Source organism: Staurois parvus, unplaced genomic scaffold, assembly GCF_062004578.1.
Source record: "Staurois parvus isolate SC_StPar_1 unplaced genomic scaffold, SC_StPar_1.0 ptg000089l, whole genome shotgun sequence".
In the NCBI taxonomy this organism is placed as follows: domain Eukaryota; kingdom Metazoa; phylum Chordata; class Amphibia; order Anura; family Ranidae; genus Staurois; species Staurois parvus.
The window spans coordinates 4,997,876-5,003,625 of NW_028317885.1; the positions used below are offsets into that span (position 1 = coordinate 4,997,876).

Below are 5,750 nucleotides of genomic sequence, written 5' to 3' on the forward strand. Positions count from 1 at the left end.
CACCTATCCTAAGCTGCTGTTAAACTGTCTTTCTCAATCATTCCAAATATACACATCTTGTGGAAAGGAATTTTTTGGGCTTTTGCAGCATATTTATTATTTTCTCTAAGTAAAAAAAACATAAAGGTTGCCAAAGAAACTTATTAATCTAAAGCTGCTTTACTCATTGAAAAGCATTAATCCTCCCAGATGCACCGCTATGTGGTTCGGAGAGATAACGGGAAGTGCAAAAGAATACAGTGTTTCAGACAGATAGGCTTAGTTCTAAACTCTTGTCCTATTACTGGGTCATGGATATAATGTTTATATTGAAGGAGCCTTTCACCTTTTCGTTTCTTACTTTCTAAATGTGATAAGGCTACAAAGCCAAAGTGTCCTGGTTTTGTTGTTTTCTATTATGTTACAGATAGATTTAAAGATGTAATACAAAGGTGAACACAATAACATTCATGGAGATCTTCTGATCCCTGTCTGTGTGTAAAGAAAGATTTCTGTAGTGTGGTTTGCATGGCTATGCTCATTTTGGCTGATTGGGATCTCTGGTTTCTTTTCACATTGGCAGACAAAGAAGGCTCAACTTATAAGCTATATTGCATGAGTGATTTGCCATATAGATCATTATTTTCAGCTTTGATTGGCTCTTCGTGCTGATAGAACACCTACCATGGCACATAATGACCATTACAGCTTAGTTACATAGTTGGTAAGGTTGAATAAAGACATCAGTCCATCCAGTTCAACCTGTTTGTCTGTGTTTATGCTATTATCATTTCCTATATCCCTGTATATTGTGTTCACTAAGAGTTTTATGAAATGTTCAATACTCCCTGCACACACCACACACTGTGGGAGTTCTACATCCTTTCCGCTGTGACTGTAAAGAAACCCCTACATAGTTTAAGGTTAAAACACTTCTTCTCCAACTTCATTTAGTGGCCACATGAAAAGTTCATAGGGCACTTCTGCTGGAACCAGGCCTCTGAGATGTTGTAGCTCTTGGTCATCCTAAAGAGGGGACAAGAGGATACAAGAAGGCCCTAGTGCAGCTCTTCAGTGAATAGAAGCAGTCTCTGACAGGAAAATGAATAGAGAAGGAAGGCAGTAGTAATGGTAATTTATTGGGACACAAGTTAAAAACACTTAAATAATGGCAGTAGATACAAGCTTATCAAGGTAATAAGCTCCTGTCAGATGAAGTAGAAGACCTGTACAGCCAGCCAGTGGCTGCGGGAGCCATAAAACGCATAAACCAAGATGGCCGCACTTCCGGGATCTGTGTGGAACGCACATGTTTGATGTAATGTTAAAGGGGTGGTAACGAATTTCAGAGCATAAACAGAATATCCTTCATCAGACCTTACTGCCCTTTTGACGTCACATCTGGCATGTAAGTTCCATGCCGATCCTAGATGTGAGGTGGCCATCTTGTTTTCTGCATTCCAAGGCACCCGCAGCTGCTGTCCGGCTGTATAGGTCTTCCACTACATCCGACAGGAGCTTATTACTTTGATGAACCTGTATCTACTGCCATTATGTAAGTGTTTTTAACTTGTGCTCCAATAAATTGCCATTACTGCTGCCCTTAGAAGCGCCTTCCTTCTCTATTCATTTTAGTGGCCACAAGGTCTGTTAAGCACTCCCTATGCTAGAATCACCATCAAAGTGGTCGTAAAATCTCCTTGAGAAACTAAAACAATGTGCCCCACTGCAGGTTTAAGTCATAATGTACTACATGTATGCCCCACATAGTAGTTCATTATGAGAGACTTATCTGCAAACAAAGTTCCCCAGAGCTGGGTTTTCATGGCTCCCCCTGGTCACCGTTGCTTCCACATTAACCCAGTCTTCTTTCCGCGTTCTGAATCTTCGACCCCTTAATTGGTCGAACTGTGGTGATGTCACTACTGCCCATGCGCGTGGGAGTCACTTTGCCAGAGTGGGCCGTGAATGCTTTCTGAGCTGTCCATGCATCGTTCAGATCGCATTACCCACTGTCAGGCAGGGAGGATGTACTGCGTGTCAGTGGGTTTTTTTTCCAAAGAGAGTTTACCACCACTTTAAGACATTTGTGCAACACCATCATATCCCCTCTTAAGCACCTCTGGTAAATTAAAGCGGTATTAAACCAAAAACCCTCTGTTTTCACCTGGTGATCTGGCCAATGACACAGCTTTTGTTTTAGAGTGTCCCTACTCTGGATGTTGGAACACAGGGATACCTTTGGACAGCAGCATTGTCAGTCTGGGGGATTCGAGGTGGGTGGGGTGATAGACTAGCAGATTTAAAGACACTAACAAACTAAAGCATAACACCATATCACTGTTTATAATCAGTCACAGCAAACCATTTTTCTCCTATTGGGAAAAAGGTTTTACATGAATAAATAAAAGCTGATCATTGAAAAACAACCCTGTCAGTGTCAACTGGTTTGTATCATCCCTGTAAATGGATACATCTGGAAGAGAGATTGTTCTTTAGGGAAGATAACTCTAGGGCTTTTTTTCAGTGGGAATGTAAGGGAACGCAGTTCTAGCACCTCCAGCACTAAATATATGTAATAACAAGGGGTGCTGGGGTTTGTTGCTGGGGGGGGGGGGGGCTATTATTGCTGGCTGCAAGAAATCTATTTTACTGCTTTTCTTATTATTTATTACAGGTACTTATATAGCGCTGTCAATTTACGCAGCACTTTACATATATATTGTACATTCACATCAGTCCATAACCCTCAAAGGGCTTACAATCTAAGATCCTTAACTCACATTCATACATAAAAAATTTTTTAAGTCCGCAAACGTGCGAATAACGAAAAAACCCGTAAGTGAATCACAAAAAAAGTGCAAGTGAAAAACACCACACGAAAAAGTGCACTTAGGGGTGTGCTTTGTCCTTCCCCCGAAGGGGATGGACCTCTACCCTGATCCCCCGGGGCACGAAGCTCCTGACAGGGACAAGGTTCCCGTTTGGTCCACCTAGCCTAGGACCTGGCAGACCACCGTTCCTTGTGGCCAGCCGAAGCCAGCCACTCAGTACTTGGCCAGGGGGTTTTGCCAAAGAGAAAACCCCCTAGGGACAGGGGAGGAAGGAACCAAAAGGCCACACATCCTCCCCCTAGACTTCAGGGCAGGCCCGAGGACCCACACCGTCCATCCTATGAGGAAATAAAACACACACATAAGAGTGAAAGTGACAAAACGTGGGAGAGTAATAAATTAAATAAATAAATAATAAAAAAAAATGGTCGTGCCAAATTGTGCACAGACCAGGCCCTGAGGCCTGTAGCAAAAATTGCCCCGAACTTAGCCAGAAGGCCTGGTCCTGAGGGCGCTGTGCAGAAAAAGTGGTAAACACAGTGGCCATGTTCCTTTTCACACTGTGGGGTCCCACACCCAGGTGTTACTAAGAGCTTGTTCCTTGCCAACAAAAGCCGATATTAGATTGGGGTAGGCTGGCAAGTTGAACTGGATAGTTCTACTTTTTTGGAAATTTCTCACGTAGTGACAGCCCCCCATGTTCACTGTTTAAAAAGCCAGTTATAGACCTGGGCAGGTGATCAGTTTTTTCTTTGTATGCTTTGTAGGTTCAGTGGGTGCACTGGACTCCCTAGCTGCCGTTGTGCAATATGCTGGGTGTCAGGTGCGCTCCCATAACCTTTTTAATGAAGGGTGGGGCTCCCCTCATGTTTATCTGCCCTTGTTTCTATCCATTTAAATGCATGTGCCTCCACTGTGAGGACTCTTTAGACTTGTAGAGTTAGGACCACAGATACTCAGGGTGCCGTGACGCGGCTCTGTGGCTTACGTATGTATTTGCAAATGTGTGCTAACTAAACCCCTGTTTTTAAACGCATGTTTCCAGACAGGTTAATTTGGTTTTTGATAGTTGGCTAAATGGCTGACGGTTTGAACTGGCTTTTCTTATCCCCCTTTGTTGATAAGATATACATATCCTTGTTCCTTGCCAACAAAAGCCGATATTAGATTGGGGTAGGCTGGCAAGTTGAACTGGATAGTTCTACTTTTTTGGAAATTTCTCACGTAGTGACAGCCCCCCATGTTCACTGTTTAAAAAGCCAGTTATAGACCTGGGCAGGTGATCAGTTTTTTCTTTGTTACTAAGAGCACCCCTGAGGCGACCACTCAGGGGACACTGGTTTGCGGACTTTCTGCCTTCCCGGCCCCTGGCCAGACCGAGGTAGATCCGCTCAAATCAGGACGTACTGGGCCCCTCTGACGTTCCAAAGGGGAATTACTCCCGGGCCCCAACTCCAATGGGCTCCCGGTTTCTGTTCCCCCCGTAATAACCATCAGGGCCCCCATCATACCAGGGGTACTATACAACCAGTCATCCCCGCAAAGCTAGAATGACCGTGGAGCACCCCTGCTGGACACTGATAAGAACAGATACTACACTTGATCTTAGCCAAAAGGCCGAGAAGCGATTCATACATACACATACTAGGGACAATTTAGACAGGAGCCAATTAACCTACCAGCATGTCTTTGGAGTGTGGGAGGAAATCTGGCTACCTAGAGGAAACCCATGGAGGCAGAGGGAGAACAAGCTAACTCCAAGCAGGTGGTGCCATAGCTGGGATTCAAACCAGCAACCCTACCAACCTTTTCTTATCATTAACAAATTTCATATTATATTTGGCTCCTTATTCTCTAAAGGGAGCGGTACTGGGAGTGGGTGGGGGGTGGAGCCAAAGGACAGTGCTCAGAGATGGGTAGGGGGTGGTAATAATGGGTAACTCAGAAGAGCGGAGTTCCTGCACCTATTCTCTGAGAAAAAAAGCCCTGGATAACGCTACTTATAAGGTATACTTTCATGGCATTTTACTGTGTTCTGGGTGTTGACAGGTTATATGCAGGCTAGTTTATATATGTGTGGTTGTATGTATATTTTGCACAACATAGTATATTTTAATAACTGGAATTATTTTTTTTACGTGTTGCTTACTTTTCTTTTCCATAAAGGTGTTTAGCATCTTAAAAGTCCCTCATTTTGAGGTTGATTTACAAAAACAGGAAAGTAAAAAAATCTGGTGCAGCTCTGCATAGAAACCAATCAGCTTCTAGGTTTTTGTCAAAGCTTAATTGAACAAGCTGATTGGCTACCATGCACAGCTGCACTAGATTTTGCAATCTTCAGTTTTAGTAAATCAACACCTCTGTCTTTTTTTTTATTGATTTTTGGAGTTCTGTCCAGTTTGGAATGTGGAGCATTTCCTATCCATTCACACCATTTTATTGTTAATGCTTGTTCTTTTGAAAAGCAACAGACTTACAGGTCTGGATCATTGGTAAGCTACAATATGAAAAAATGTTTGCCTTTGGGTCGAATACCGCTTTAAGCATAAAGCAGTAAAGCTAAGCCTACACGGGTCGAATGTTGGGCGGCATCCGCAGGGTTCAATAGAAACCAACCAATATTCAGCCCATGTTTATGGTAGCCAGTCCGATAGACGGCTTCTGGCCAAGGGGCATGACTGCAAAAGGTCTGCCGATCGGCTCCTGCTCAGTGCTCTCAGCCAATGGCTGAGAGCACTGAGTGGAGTTTTCTGGTGGGGGGTCATCCCCCCTGTCAGAACACAATAGCAGAGCAGGGGAAATTGCTGTACTAACATTGGATAGTTAGTACAGTGGCTCCTCCTGAGCTGTCAGGTTTTTTTTGTTCCGCCTGCTGAGTTGAACTAAAAAAAAAAAAGTAGTCGTTTTTTTGGGGGAGGGGGAGGTGTTTGGGTTCTT

General features: G+C 43.7%; 1 pseudogene; it reads right to left on the reverse strand.

Moving 5' to 3' along the window:
- Positions 1-4,270: 4,270 nt before the first annotated feature.
- On the reverse strand, positions 4,271-4,442 carry LOC149468358 (U2 spliceosomal RNA; annotated as a pseudogene).
- Positions 4,443-5,750: the final 1,308 nt, after the last annotated feature.